Genomic DNA, 17,377 nt, shown 5'->3' with positions numbered 1-17,377 from the left:
TGACTTCATAACGGGAAATGAAACAGGAATTATCATTCTTCTCTATGATCTCGATTTCTACAATCAAATTATGTTAATCTCGATTTCTACAATTAAATTATGTTATTATGATGTCTAATTTCTTATTTATATAATCAACATTTGGTATCAGAACATATATTGATTATATAATTCATTTTCTTAACCATTGATTAATCGATTTATGGAAATTGAATAAATTTGTGTTTTGGTATAAACCTTCTAAACTCGTTTTCTGTAAACTGATATTCAATACAATTTTGCTTTGCATGAAAAACAAAAGATGTCATGTGATAAATAATCCGAAGAAATCTTTGATAAATAAATCCCTGCCGCCTGGACTAATTCTTTCGGACGGAGTAGGTGGAATTTGCATAATATAAATTCTGGATGTGATTTGAATAGGAACTGATAAAACCTTTGGTTTTGGATAAGTTTTCTTTCTTTATGATTCATTGATGTATTTTATTTTAACGGTGTAGGTCTCGTTATGGATCTAAAAACTAACCTCGGATTAATCGGTAAACTTGGTGAGCAAAAATAACCAAGAATATCTAGATCTCGGATCAAGAATAGTTAAATTAATGTTTCTTCGTGAAGAAGAAAGCCAGTATAGATGTTTCTTCCTGAAGAAGAAACGTAGCATATAATTGATATATAAACACATGGACTAAACGTCCAAATGTTTTATATAAACAAATAATTTGTCAAGGTTAAATCTATACAAAACAGAAAAAAGATCTGAAGCTAGACCTTTTGATCTAGCTATTTACACAAAGATTATTCTCGTACTATAGGTCCGAGATAACAATCAAAAGCAGAAATCAGTATCAGAAACTGATCATAAATAGAAAAGGTGAATACGCCATAAACTTTTACAAACTCTTTTAGAGTCAGAACGATTGCATTGGATCTATGAATCCTTAAAACCTAGTATTACAATAGTAAGAAACGGACACTCTGATTAAAAGTATACATGTGACTGGATCCATTCATACATAGTGACTCAGCATTTTCCTAAGGCCATGCAAATTATCTATACGCCTCTAGGAGTCTATGGGACTATTCAGAGAAATGATTTGTGTGTGAATGTTTTAATTGTACATGTGCTTAGGGTAGTTCAACCTCATTAAGTTGGGTGCCTAATGAGTGTTTCAAGGGTATTGTTGTTGATTTCACAATGGTATTGAAAAGATTTTACGACAGAGTCAGCGTCATTCACCAGCAGTGTGCTGACGTATTTTCCCCCCATTTTACAGGAAAACAGAAAGGTTAGATCAGACAAGCAAGACATGATAGAAGATTGGAGATATAGTCATTAGATGTTATCTGAGGGGCTCAGATATTTTATTTCAGAATATTATAAAGAATCATATTTTCAAAAGACCTGTATTTGAATTAACCGACGAGTATTTTATCCAAATTTTCAATAAAATAATATTTTATTCAAAGACTTCCATGGAAAAGAACGTGTTTTCTCAAACATGCTTTGTAAACGTTAAACGGGAATATTAACCCGACATTTTATAAAAGAATATTTTATTTTAAAGACTTCCGCCAAAACAAAACCGCAACTCTTATATATTTACAAAACATATACCAACCAACGGGTGTTACACCTAGGCCCTAAGTTGGGATGTGACACGGTATGACCTTCTGATTGAATTTTATATTTCCAAACAACAACAGTTTGTTTGGTGGTCTCGTTTATTTTAGTTGGGTATGGGAACTTTCTTCACTGGTTGACCTTCACATCCGCAAAGCCAAGTTTTTCTAGTTTCTTCAAGTGGCTCTTATACCCGTTTGCAAAGCTTGAAGAATCTGCATTATTAATCACTTGTCGACAAAATTAGTTGAGACCCATTTGAGATAGTGAGCGTAGATCGGTGTGGCGGAGATAGGTTATTTATCTCTATTCTCTTTTCTGATCACCCATTTGGCATTGAGTCCATCCCATTGACGAAGTTGATAAAATGGCATCGTGGTATGGATCAAGTCTTTCTTGAAGGATCCAACAATCATGTATTTCAATGAGTTTCCGTTTGTGAAATGGAGATGGGGAGACGGGTTCTGCGACTCTTGAAACCTCAGGCCCAGGGATAGCCTGAGAGACACCAACACTAACAGTCACTGGATCGGTGAAAGAAACGGCTTCACTAGATACAAAGGGAGAAACAAGAACCGGAGACACAGTATCTTCAAGGTGATTGAATTATTGAGCAACCCTTTCTTCCATATCCTGACTTTCCTTGAAACATTGTTCTGTTTCGGGATCTGCAAAGGGCATTTCAACATCCTCAGTGGTCGAATCACCACTAATATTGCTAACACCAGTATTCCCATTATTACCATCATCATCGGCATCAAACGAATCACGAACATCATCTCCATCATCATCATTATCTCCACCATCTTCATCATCACCACTATTGTCATCATCATAATCATCTGCCCTGCCACTGTCTGATTCATCCTCCTCCTCCTCAACCACCTGCTATGCAGTGGTACCAGTTGTACCTGCACCAACATCACCACTAGAGGAACAATCCCATCCTCCAAATAAATTTGACAATTTCTTCTTTAACTCCTTCACAACATCATCATCAAGATCAATCAACTCACAAGCAGCCTTATAATTTTCATCAATTTCTTTGTTTTATTTATGGTGCTTGGTAATATCTGCTTGAAGATATTCAATGATCTTCTTTTGTTATTCAACAATTGACGACTGTTGTTCAATGGCTATTTGCATAGAATCAATAAAAGTGTAACATCCCGGCTGTAAGTGAACAAGATAAGGACTAGTGTAATTTTCAGCTCGACCCCAGCCAGGGGCTCTGCCCCTTGGATCCTTCTAGGGGTTGCTACCCCTAGAACCCCGCTGCCAGGGGCGCTGCCCCCGGACCCCTGTTCTTTAGGGACTTCACTAACCTAGAAGTATGATTTAGTTAGAAGTAGTTAATTAATACTTGCAATTATTAAACAGTTAGCTATGCCCAGCAGAAGAAAGGTGTTACAATCAATTCCGAAAGAAACAGGATCCAGGTGAGTTTCTAGCCCCTTTCTCTGTTATGTTTTCGAGGTTGTGTGCATACTTCTATGTGTATAGTAAATACACTTACCTTGAGTGGTAAGTGTATGTTATATGAATATTTATGAATGGTATTTGAATGATATTGAAAGAGTTAAGAGTATGTACATGGATGTGTATGAATATGTATATAAATATATACAAAAAAAATAAGTAAAGTATGTAGGGTTGTCTGGTACAAACTAGAGGGGACCGGACCCTAATAATATCCGAGGGAAAAGGGAACCGGACCCTAATGATATCTGAAGCATAAAGGAACCGAACCCTAATAATATTCGAGGCAGAAGGGAACCGGACCCTAATAATACGAGGCAGAAAGGAACCAAACCGTAATAGTATTCAAGGAAGAAGGGAACCAATCCCTAATAATATTCAAGGCAGAAGGGAAAACAGACCTAATAATATCCGAGGAAGTAGGGAAAAATGCTATTTAAAACATAGAAACAATTATATATGTATTAATAAGCTAAAACATGAAGGTAAAAAAGTATGAAAGAACGTAAGCATGAATGTATAGAGGTATGAATGTATGAAGGTATGTATGAAGGTATGTATGAATGAAATATAAGTAGGCCATGTATGTAATATGTATCTCCGTATACGTATAAGTAAGTTTATGAATGTAATGTATTTTGCTTGATTAACTAAATTCACTCAGTTAGGTGACTTTTAGTATGCACGCAGGAAAATTGGGATAAAGCAGCTGGCTCGAGGGAGGCACGTGGCATTGAAATGAAGAAGCTGACATCTTGGGAAGAATGTTATGATGTTATTTTTGGTTATGTTGTATTTTACAAAGACAAATTTGAATGATGTTAAGACAAGATTTAAAGTTTTATGTAATGAATGGTTGATGTTTTATATTCCATGATAAGTTTTAATTAACTCTGATATTTTGAACTGTGTTTATGAGTAAATCCAACATGCCAAAATAAGGCACCTTGGACCAGGGCCTTACAACTACTTCTCTAAATTCTTGGGAGTGGTTGCCTACTACAAAAGGCTAAAACGGGAGATTGACCATCTCAAATCGGTCCTTATCAAATGGTGCCTTCATTCTCGAACCCTATTCCTCCACAACGGGAATGGCCAACAATTAGAAAGTTGTTGGCCAAACTTAACCAACTCTGACCCGAATATGACAATCAACGAGGCTATAATGACGGAAAAGCTTAATTTATTCTTGGTTATTTCAGCCCACCTAGCCGGAAAACCACACCGGAACCACCGCAACATTACCGACATGCAACACCACCATCCACATGCAAGACCACAACGCCTAATCTAACCCTACTTCCGGCACCACAAGAACAAATCCAACCCTTGTAGCACTCTGTACCAACAAAACCCAAATCACCTTTTGTGTTATCTGTAGCACTGACTTTAAGACCATCGTCCACGCATATCATAGCCAAGCTTAAGACGATGAAACAAATAGGTAAGAAGTAGGTTGCCAAATCTCATCTACCTCCAAAGGCAAATGTCTTAGCCAACACAAACGTAGCTGCAAAGTTTAAGACCACCACTGCCAAGGCTTTACCAAGGGCTCAGGTTCATATGACAGCTACAAAGATCTCCATGAAATTTACTCCGGTTTACAATGCTTCGGAGAGACGCGAGTGGTGGCCACCATGGCGACATGCTGAGACAGCACCGAATTTCGTTGGGAGAGTCGAATGGCGACCGCGATGGGAAAAGCATACTGATCCGTCCTTGAGGACAAGAACGTTTTTTAGGGCGGGAGTATTGATGCGTGCATGCTTTAATTTAATTATTAGTTTTTGTTTACTACTTTATTTTAGTCATTTAGTAATGGGTCAATGAGTTAGTAGTGGGTAGTTAATATTTATAGCGGGTAGTTTAGTATTCATAGTGGTTAGTTTATTTGGAGTCATATTAGCAAGTAGTGGGGTAAGCGATTTGTATGGCTATTTATAGTTTATTTGTATTTATTTTTAGTATGAATGAAAAATATAGAAAATTGGCAGTAATGTCTTGTTCACTCATTCTCTAAATTCTTGGGAGTGTTCGCCTACTATAAAAGGCTAAAACAGGAGATTGACCATCTTGAATCGGTCCTTATTAGGAAACCATGGACGGGTGGACTAGTGGATATGGGCGGCGGTGGTGGCGGACGAGGTTGATGGTTGCATTATCTGGGATTAGCGAGAAAAGTCAACCACGCATACACACGGTGTCTGGTGGTGGTTATTTGGTAAAGTGAGATTAGGGTTAGAATATGAAGTAGAAGATGAAGAAGTTAAAAGTCCAAAATATCCCTTCATACCTTAGTAAAAAGTCAGTGTTATCCTTAATTTAACGATTAAATTAAACGAAATTAACGACTTGGATGTAATTGACAATAAATGAGAAACCTTAATGGTCTAATTGCAAAAATTAAATTTTTTGGACGAAATTCACATAATTAAACATGCCACATAGAAGATTTTGAGACTTTACTCTAAATAATATAACATAAATATTATTTTAAATACAGAAATAAAAACTATGTGAATGTTTAGTAAAACTGTGTTTACCTTACTAATATAAATTAGAAATTTTTTTGATGACATTTTTAGTTGAAAAGAAAACCGGGAAGGGTTAATATTTTTATAGTAGGATTTTGTTAAATATTGTTTAAATATTCCGTTAGAATGAAAAAAAAACGTGAAGGGGGGGGGGGGGGGGGGGGGGGGTAATTAAGTCATTATCGCAATAATGCTTGTAGGTTTCCACAACATTTATCTCCAACTCAAGGATTCCTTTTCGCAATCAAGGTTTGGACCTTTGAACAACCTTATTTCATTATCTCCAACTCAAGGATTCCTTTTGTTAAATATTGTTTACAAATTTGAGTTCTCGTCTACCTCGTAAACGAGGATCTTATTTCATTATTAATTGCTTACATGAACAAATTGTTCACTAATACAAAAACGTCTATTAATATCAGTCTAAAAATGATTTACAACGGTGTGAGGTCCAGCCGTTGCATATAATGCAGAGAACCGTTTTATTTGAACAATTATCTCAACCCGTTGTAAATAAGAAGGAAACTAGTGTTGTTTTTTAGACAAAACCTTTAACAACGGGTTTTAACTTTTATTTTAAAACGGTTAACATCTTCACATTAGATTCCCTTAATATATTCATTACTTGCAGCGGTTTAAAAAAATGATTTACAATGGTGAGAGGTCTAACCGTTGAATATAATGCAGAGCACCGTTTTATTTAAACCATTATCCCAACCCATTGTAAATAAGAAGGAAACTAGCGATGTTTTATAGACAAAACCTTTAACAACGGGCTTTAACCTTTATTTTAAAACGGTTAACATCTTCACAATATATTCGTTACATTCAACGGTTCTACAAAGACCCGTTCCAAAAATATAAAACGTTTTTTCTATTAGAACGGCTATAATTAGGGCTGTAAACGAACACGAACAATGCCTTGTTCATGTTCGTTCGTTAAGAAAATAATGTGTTCATGAACGGTTCACGAACACTTACCGAACAAGATTTTATGTTCGTGTTCGTTCATTAAGGAAATTAATGTATTCACTAACGGTTCACGAACACAAATAAAATCGGCAGGGCCTAGAAATTGAGACCGATGTATTCATCATTGTGAATAATGAAAGCCTGTAAACGAATCGAATGAATACGAACATGGGCAAGTTCTCCAAAATTAAAAGCTTGAAGCTTCTCCAACCAAACAATGCTTTTAATTGAGTATAAGCTTTTTCTTAAAAACTTAAAGCTTGAAGCCCCTAAAAACTCCTAAAAGCTCCTTGCCAAACATACCCGTAATCGAACAAATATTTATGTTCATGTTCGTTTATTTAAGAATGGACATTTGTGTTTGTTTGTTTAAAATCTAAACGAACATAACTGAACAAAGATAAACGAACATGTATGAACAAAAATAAATGAACACAAATATATACTAACTTAAATGAAAACACTTAAATGAACACAAATTAAAAAATATAAAACATTTAAGCAGATGACATATCCGGGTAATATTTAATTATTTTCTATTAATACATAAACGAACGTTCATAAACATAAATAAGCGAACGGAACATGTGTTCATGTTCGTTCGTTTAATTTAACGAACACAAATTTTTTGTTCATGTTCATTCGTTTATTAAATAAACGAACATAAACTAACTTCCCGCCGAACGATTCACGAATGGTTCACCGAATGTTCGGTTCATTTACAGGCCTAGCTATAATACTAAACCGTTTTATAGCATTAAAATAGTAATGGTATATTATAAGTCGAATTGTTTTTAATAAGGTAGGTGCAACCATAACAAAATCATATCAATAAATAGAAGAGAAACGCTAAATGGTTTTTAATAAGGTGGGTGCCCATCTGCCAACTAATAAGAATTAGTATCGATTAAATGAGTTATGTGAAACCATAACAAAATCATATCAATAAATAGAAGATCGATCACTTTGCAAATTTCAACTTGCAAACCTCTGCCATTCTACCTGGCCACTTTCAATTCTCCAATAATTTCATCTTGCAAAATCCTCCCTTCAACGAATTATGTATAACATTATGTTACGTTCTCTTCCAAAGCCACCTCACTATATGTTCTTGAACTTTTGTTGGAATTGGTGTTCTCGAAAATATAATACCTTTGTACGACCTCTTGTCTTATTCGATCTTTAGATCGATTCCTATCATTAAGACTTTGGATACAATGTGTTGGTCGACTAGTCCCGTTCTACTGGATCTCTAGTAGATCTGGATTTATATACGCTTTCAATGGTGTCTGGAGGTTTGACTTTAGCGGCTATTTGGCTAAGTTTTTGAAATTGATTAAGCTTAGCCTAACACCCTCTAAGACTGATGACCGGGTGGCATGCATTTGAAATGCTAAACGGGATATGTCAGTGTGATCGTGTTGATAAACGCGTAACCGACATCCCTAGATGTTATTTAATGTTGGAGAATCATATCCGACTAAGGTATGCATCGGTGTAAGCATATTGAATCATGCTACCTGAGATACCTAAATATAATTTCAAATTGTTCATCGCAGGCGTCATGGAGGAATGCTAATATGCGTCAGCGAAATCATTTAGACACATACCCAATCATGTAGACATATACTAGCTGCGCAAAATTCCAAAGACTATTTTTGTTTATAGATTCTTGTTGAACTAAATCCTTTGTACTATTCAACTAATTAATTTTGTTGGTATTAGAAATATTGTTTATTTATGTTAAATTATTATGTTGTATATGACCAAATAATAAAATAATCAAACACATTGAACATTGTTTGTGTTTTGACTTTTGTCAACTGGTCACACAAGTATCATATCTAATATTGTTTGTTTACTTAGATTGTAACAATCACTAAAAACTATCTAAAAGCATATGTAATATTATAAACAAATTGACATAATTATAACTGATAGTAATATTAATAAAGGTAGAATATTTACATTACAATTAAAAAAAGATATAGAGTAGATAAATCATATTAGTCCATATCATCTAACAATTATAGTAGAGTGATGGAGAAATGTATATCTAAACCTAAGGCATGTCTAATAGGAAGATCACTTGGCAGAAAATCATGATCTTGATTAATCATTTCAATTCTTCCTTGATTATCCGGCAATCCTGGCCATGGTACTTGTGACAAAATGATTCTCATGATGAATCTAGGATATAAAAGTATCCCTCATTCCTGTTAAATGCTATCACACTATGAATTTCTCGTTTTAAATCGTCATTTATAGTATAGGTTTCAGTAACAGCAGAATCCCAAAATTGTTGTATCCATCGTCGATATACATCAACTTAATCATTTAGGGTATAAGCGATAGGACTACGTCTCAACAACTTAATCATATTTTTGAAGTCCTCGAATTCTCCTATGGCTTTGGTTCTCATTAGAAAATTATGAGTTAACGGAAAAGTGTGTCGAGAGCCGTCTTATGCCATCGTCTAGAAACAAGGGTGTTAGGGTTTTGGTTTGTGCGAAACAACAATGAAAAGTGTGTTTGAAGCTGGATAAAGTTATTGTAGATGAACTGGCGCTTCAGTTTCACAAAAGGCGGGAAAAAATAAACTAGTGGAAATCAGACAGAATTTCGACATTCGACGGTTACTCGGAAAAAAGGTGAAGCTCAATTCAGATGTATTGTGGAAATGCTTATATTCTTTGATAGTAATATGTTTAAGATGGAAAGTAGTTACATTGTTGATGTTTAATGTTTATTTAAATTTGGTTTTGTTTTATTGTGGAAATAATGACAGAATTTCGACATTCGACGGTTACTCGGAAAAAAAGGTGAAGCTCAATTTAGATGTATACTCTAAAAAATCAGATATTTTGGAGCTTCTCAGTTTGGACTTACTATTCTGTAGACGAAGGAATATGCTGAGAATGACTAGTTTGTTTATTGGTTTTAACCCGTTTATGGGACGTAGTGTTTAGTTTAAAATAAGTTGTCGGAAGCCTGACGTTATGTTATTTGGTTTTGATTCGTTTATGTAATTTAGAAAAGTTTGAACTCTTAAGTACTATGCAATTTTTTTTGAATTAACGAAATTTGTTTATATATTCTGCAAAATTGTATATATGTAATTTGTTTCTAGTTTGTACAAATGATTAAATTATTGCATATTCATGAATTGGTAATCTTTGTACGTGATTTTTTTTCCAGATTTGGTTGAATGTTAATAATGATTGTAATAGGGATGTTGCATAATTAGTTATCGAGTTTTGTGTTGTGTAGGCAATATGTTTTTGTTGGTCAATCTGTGTAGGATTGCTTATTTCGTAATCATATTTGTTAATCAAATGTATTTAGGTTTTTAATGCATAACTCATAAGTTGTACATATATAATAAATGGAAATAACTGAATAATAAAAAATAGATGAATTTTAAGTGAAAATAAAGAACTTAAGCAAAAAAAGAAAATAAAATCTTATCGGATAAACTAATAATGAGATTTAAGCAAAACAATGTTAACGTTTTCTTATTTTTAAAATTAGCAAAATTAAAACTTCCTACTTACCATATAAAAATAATTAAGATATTTACTATTACACCCCTGTATTTAATTAAATGAGAAAAAGAAAATAAAAAATATGATTGGTTGAAATGATTTGTCACACTTTCTACACTAATAGGATAGTTTCTACACTAATAGAATAGGTATAAAATGAAAACTCTATTAAGTTAAAAAAAAACTTTACAAACTCAATGAGTGGTTCTCATTCATCCATGTGCATGATTCACTTTCTTATTATTTTATCTATAAGGGTATATTTGTTTATTACACTATAAATATAATAAGAAGTTTTTCATCTCTCCTATAAAGTACATACAACACACCACTTTTATATCATATAAAATTTTGACCTTTTACTTATTAAATTTAAAATATAAAAACATTTGTGGGTTTTAAAAGACAGCATGCCATTTTAAAAACAAAGGTGCAAGGAGAAGCAATGGAAACATGAATAAACTTAAGATTTTTTCTATGGCTTCTGCAATATTATTAAATTTCGCTTGACAGTGTTTTTTAATATTTTTTTTAGCAATTTGATGTTTTTTAATGTAAACTTGATATTTTCAAATTTGTTACATATTAAAAAAATGTGTAAACTTATTTAAAAGTACATTACAAAAATATTTAAACTTATTTATAAATTTGTTACATATTTAAGAATATGTAAAATTATGTAAACACAATATTTAAAAAATATATAATAAGCATATCTATTTTCAAATTTGTTAAATATTAAATATGTAAACTTATTTAAAATTATATTAAAAAATATCTAAAATTAATATGTAAAGTTAGTTATAAATTTGCTGCATATTTATGAATATGTAAAATTATGTAAACACAATATTGAAAAAAAAATGTAATATGTAAATATGTAAAAAAGTATGAAAATATGAAAAAACAATATGTAAACATGTGTGTGTGTGTATATATGTAAATATATAAAAACAATATGTATGACAAAAAAAATATGTGTAAGCTTATATGTATAAAGAATATGTAAATATATAAAAACGAAAATTTAGAATGGGAGCTGTGGAACTTTTATTTGGATGCTTTAAGAGAAAAACAAAAATGAAAGAAAATTAAGGGTGATTAAAATGAAAATGTAAAATGGATCCATATGTAGCAAATCGAAATTAGTAACAAACCAAAAAAAACAATAAAATTGTAAATACAACAGTCATATAATGAATCAGATTAAAAATAATCTTAAATAACATATTGAAATATATTGAAATATAAGAAGAGCAGAAATACAGCTAAAGTATATAATAATTTAAATCACTCTATAAGTTATCAAACTTTTAAATAAAACTAAATCAATAAAATATTAAAAGTAATTTGGATTTCATTCCTAAAATATTTGTATTTGTAGTAACTAAAGCATTGAAGCAGAAGTTGAAAATAATAAGAAATCCAACACACTATAAGTTACAAACAAAAATAAAAAAATATTAGGGAAAGTTAAAGAAAGAGATAATAACAATAACAAAAGAATAATAGTAAAGAGAGAGAGATAATGCCAACACTTGTTTTTTTACCCTTAGATGTACTACAATACAATGTATTCATAAATTTATTTTATTAACCATAAAAGTCAATTTCAATCTTCACCATAGATTCTTTCAATCAAAATAAAGGGTTTTTATGGTTTTTACAAGTGACATGGGTTTTTAAAATTTCCATGCCCAATATATATATATATAGTGGAGATATAATAAGAAATAGAGTGTGTCTAAAAAGTGTAAGAATTTGATGATCTGATGGTTTATATAAAAAGTGTGTTTTTTAGGGGGTGTGTTTTTTTTAATTTTTGTTTTATAACACTCTAAGGGCATATTCGTCCAGTGTGTTATATTATATATGGAAACAAAATTAAATTACAACACCAAAAACACAATGTAATCTATATTACAGTGTGTTTTACGTTGTGTTTTAAACACAACACCAAATTTTAATTCATATGTAGAACACAACATCAAGAACACCAAGAACAAAAACACACTTAACAGAAACAAACCAATAATTAAACCATAATTAGTATAAATTCCGGTCGTACACCGCCGTGTTCAGCCACCTCCGCCGTACACTGCCGTGTTCTAATCCAAAACTATCAGATAACTGCACCACACTTTTTCCGGCGGTAAAATCCGACCAGGAACTATCCAATAACTGCTGTGTTCCGCCACCGCCGTACATCATATTCCGGCCCGTACACCGTCGTGTTCCGCCGTACACCATATCCTAACAATAATATTTTTTCAAATCATACCTAAAAGATATTAAATTAATATCCTATCTACCAACCAAACCAGCCGGTCATGTGTGCATATTCGTTTTATTACTACTGTTACTGTCAACCTTTTAATCATAAGACAAATATTTTATGTATCCAATTTCCTTTCTGAAGAAAATAAAATCTAAAGCATTTGCCCTTTGTTCAAAACTTAAAAGTTTGATTGTCTAAATGTCTACTAAACTGATCGGAAAAATGCGCCGGAAAAACGTAAGTGACCGGAAATTTCTGTTACCTCATCGGAATAGCGGTTACTCTCACCTGAAGTGTTATTCTCCATGGCTCCTCAATCGTTTCATGCCGTAAGCCCATAACAAAGGCTCAGATCTAACTGTGGATGTGGTTTACGGCGCCTTGTTGGTAAACAGAACTGGAGGTTTATTAGTTTGTTTTTTCTTCTTTCAAGCCATAATCGCTCGCTGGAATAATGGATTATCGCGGCATGGAGGTGGTGATAGACGGTGATGGTGATGCTAATATGATGTGAACGGAGGTGGGGGCGTCGGAAACCATGGAGTCGCCAGAAAACGTGATAGGGGGTGGGTGCCGGTTTTTAAAATGGTTGGCCGGACTTTTTTTTTTCTTCTTTCATTGACATTCCAAAGAAAATAGTAAAGAATTCATTCCTAAAATAATAAAAGAGTTATGGACGATCCCCTGTGTACTATAATCAATTTAATGGTTCAGATCTTTTTTTACATTTCTTAGAAAATATGCACTTCTTATTCTAACCTTCCTCTATACACACACACACACTAGGTTAGAGCTCGTGTTCTACACGGGTGAAAAATATAATAAAAATAAAAAATTATTATATGTAATACCTAAATTCAATTGTTTCATATAATAATTTTTATTTATGATATTTTTTATTAAGTTTTTTATATATTATGCATTATAATTTTAAGTTAAAAACCAAATCTTGATGTTTGTTTTATTACAATAAAACATTCATACCAATATTGCTATGTCAAATATTGTATAAACATGATATTTATAATAAACATAGTTATTAAAATCGAGCGCCTTTTGCGCTTAAGGGCATTTAATGCGCAAGACGAATTAAATGCGACTTGCGTGTCTCAGACATTTAAAGAGCATCATTATTATCCCATATTTCTCATGTCTATTAAATATCATTTACACAACTTGTTCCTATTTTCTAGCTGAACCTAAAACTCTACTATTTATGGGGTTCCATAATCAGTTATCACCACACAATATCATCGAACAAACTTAGAAGTTAGAGATTATTTTTGTTTTTATTTTGTGATTTCTTTCTTTTTATTCTTCATTTTGTTTTTTCTATGTTTTCTTTGTAAGATGTACTTGAAGAGAACGAATGCTTCAAGAATGAATTTTGGTTTTTGGTTGTTTTTTAAACTTTTTCAAGAATGAATGCTTATTTTCTTATTAAGATGTTTTACTTCAGTTAAAATTTTGTTATTTGATGTGCGCTTTTTTTTAGATCGGGCGCTTTTTTTGCGCTTATTGCTTGGGCGCTAGGCCCCACCTCAACGCTTTCGAGCGCTTATCACATTTGATAACTATGATAATAAAATGTTGTCACAAATTTAAAAACTAAATTTACAATGATTAAGGTATTGTTGTAAAAGAAAATAAATAAAAATATATTGAATTTTAAAATAAAGAGAGAAACGATTTGTGTTAAAAAGATATGAGAAAACAATGCCATATTCTGAATTATGAAAATGTTAACAATTAAATATACTTTTAGTTTTATACTTGAAGAAAAATCACATTTATATATGTTAAGACAATAAACCATAAACAATTACCATTTTAGTGGAGTTGGTAAGGACATTTTATTTGAAACATGAAGTCTTGGGTTCAAAACATGTATCACAGAATAATATATTTTTTAAAATTTTGTAAAGCCTTACGGGTCATGGGTTATAATAGAAAAACGGGTCATGGATCATAATATAATAGAAAATAGTGACATGGCATCTAGTTGGCATCATATGTGGAGTGTCTAGATTAGATATTTAATAACTATGGACATCACCATTGCCTTTCAATGAAAACTTAATTTGGACACTCTCTTTTGCAATCAGGAACACTGGATTCTAATATTATTCGGTTGAACTTTTAAAATTGATACCCTTTTATAATATTTTGATGTCTAAAGCGTATATTAAAATTGAGACCCTTTTATACCGGTAGAGAAAACAGAAAAATTCTTGGTATCCTAACTTGTGGGATTACGTTGACACGCATTTTTTGTATGCGGTTTGGTGGAAGCACGTTTCATGTGATAAGGATTATTGGCTTAATCTTTAAATTGGTGTTAACTTGTCAGTGCCATCATTTTTCGTTATCGACAATCTAAAGAAAATGGGCCTGGTGATGTTGATAATAACCCAACAGGAGGTAGCTTTGTTAAATTAATGAGCCTATTACAGAAAGCCCAACCAAACCTGCTTTGAAAAAGAACTTAAAAAGAAAGCATAATATGAAGATTGGTAAGAGAAGTATTTAGGGATGATTTGGGGGTTAATGGTTGTCGATGAATTTCATTTTGTTAAGCATATTAGACACAAGTAACCAAGTAAAGTTAGTATTTTATAATTTTGGTTTGTATATAACCATCTCCTCTAATTCATATAATCAAAATACAATATACAAATTACACACATGCAAATGCTCTATTCTGCTATCAGGGGGGACAGCAGGGATTGGGTTAAATGGGTCCGAGTTAGAGAGCTGAAGAGGATGCACATGTAAATATGTAATCATATGTGGTGTTAGAAGATTTTCAAACTCAAAGGACAAAATCAAAAAAATCAAAACTAAACATACCCAAAGCTGAAAAGATCAAAGCCAAACTATTATTTAAATATTTAAACCTCAAAGTTTTAATTTTTGGTTTGGTATTAACCCAAACTGAACCGAACCAAATCATGAACACTCAGATGCCAACACGAATCACTTGTTTAGCATGGAGACAAAAATAAAATAAAAATAAATTAATTAATTAATTAATGGTTGGTGTGATGTGGGACATGTGGGGTACACTAAAATTATCTAGCACCATTTATTTTTTCCGCAATAATGATTATTTTAATTTAATTAGAAGACTGAAGACTTTTCGTCCCTTATCTCCCAAATTCAATTATTGCACATCAAATTCATCCTTTGTTTTTCTTTTCTCTTGAATGGGAGAGACAGTATTTTAATTATAGTATTTATTTAGATAATATACATATCTATCAAGAAGCTAGAAATACAAGAATAGTACATCACCGGCCACGTAATCAAGGACAATGTAACAAAGTTGAAAATTACACAGTTTATTAATCCAATAGTAGAAGATTGGTCCTATTTTTACCTAAGAAACTATCCGCCTAGATATGTTTAAAGATCTTGTGAATGGAGGTACTTTAGCTGTTGAAAATCTTACTATTATGTGCTCTCTACACCATAATGATGTTAAGGAAACAACCTATAACTATGAGATAATTGGCATGCGTTATGCATAAGCAACTTCCCTATATATTAAAGATATTTTGTATGACAGTCCAAATTATATTACATATAGCATTTTGGGAATTTGTGTCAAGAAACCAGGTTTGTATATGAATTAAATTTGAGGCTGATTAAATCAATGATCATGTGTCAGTAAGCTAGTGTCTGGTGGTTGAGTTGTAAGGAAGAGACTTGGTGTTTTATGTGATCCAAATTCGATTTTTGCTCCATCATTTAGTTTCGGTGGCACAAGGGTGATATGATGGGAGACTAGGCAATTCACTAGTTGGATCCTTTAACTGAACGGGTTCTGTCTCATCACACTGTCGTGCCTTCGGACGAGTGTTCACGGGCATTGCCCTTAGGTCCACCCTTGTGACCAACCCCAAAACCGCTATCAAATTTAGACGTTAGGAGTTCATTTGTCCAAAAGTTCCATTTTAAAATGAAAAGGCTATGAGGCATAAACCAAATTTAAAAAAAAAAAACAAAAACAAAAACAAACAAAACAGTTTACTATTTATCACATGTTTAAAACAATTTTTCCACAACTTTGATAATATTAATCACTAGAAGACCAGACTTTTTGTCACTTCATCTTCGACTTCAATTCTCACATATCTGATTTCAACGGCCTCTAGTTCCTTATCTATTATTATGGCTCCCTCTGTATGTAATTATGATGTCTTTCTAAGCTTTAGAGGCGAAGATACTCGACACTCTTTTACGGATCATCTATACCATAAACTAACTCAAGCAGGAATTTGTGCTTTTAGAGATGAAGAAGAAATAAAGAGAGGTGAAGAACTGAAACCTGAAATTGAGAAAGCAATCAAAGCATCAAGATCCTCAATAGTTATATTGTCACACACTTATGCAACTTCTGCATGGTGTCTTGAGGAGCTTGTGCTGATCATGGAGCAAAGGAAGGTGTTTGGTCATTTTGTTCTTCCTATTTTCTATCATGTTACTCCAAGAGATGTTAGGAAACAAAAAGGCCATTTTGCTGTGGAAAAAGATAAATGGAAGACAGCTCTCACAGAGGTTGCTAATTTGTCAGGCTTCACTCTTTCTGGGTATGGTTTTTTGTCTCTCGTTACAAAGGCTTTAAAACACCAAGGCTGGTAGGTTTTGGGTCCAAATCACACAAATGACAGAAATTCATTGTTCAAAAAAATATAATTCAATCGTTGTTGAAGTGAGTTTTAGTTCATTTAAAGATTATTGAAGTTTTGGCCTAAGTAAATTGATTTTTTTTTGTTTGATATAGAAGTTCGGCCGGAAAAATCAAGTAGAAAGGTCATTAGAATTTAGGCCTGTCGTTTTACCTATACCCGATTAACTTGACCCCATTTTCTAGGCATGTAACAAGACCGAACATTCAGTGAACAATTTGATGAAAAGATGGTTTATGTTCATTTATTTAGTA

At 32.6% G+C, this 17,377-nt stretch overlaps 1 pseudogene; it reads left to right on the top strand.

Annotated features, from left to right (window-relative positions):
• Positions 1–16,605: 16,605 nt before the first annotated feature.
• On the top strand, positions 16,606–17,076 carry LOC143606947 (toll/interleukin-1 receptor-like protein pseudogene; annotated as a pseudogene).
• The last annotated feature ends 301 nt before the right edge of the window (positions 17,077–17,377 follow it).

Source organism: Bidens hawaiensis, unplaced genomic scaffold, assembly GCF_021521415.1.
Source record: "Bidens hawaiensis isolate Kalapana, Puna unplaced genomic scaffold, B.hawaiensis_p1.1 tig00078531_1, whole genome shotgun sequence".
In the NCBI taxonomy this organism is placed as follows: domain Eukaryota; kingdom Viridiplantae; phylum Streptophyta; class Magnoliopsida; order Asterales; family Asteraceae; genus Bidens; species Bidens hawaiensis.
Note: the sequence above shows the minus strand (reverse complement) of the source record. Positions and strands in the feature narration are given on the sequence as shown.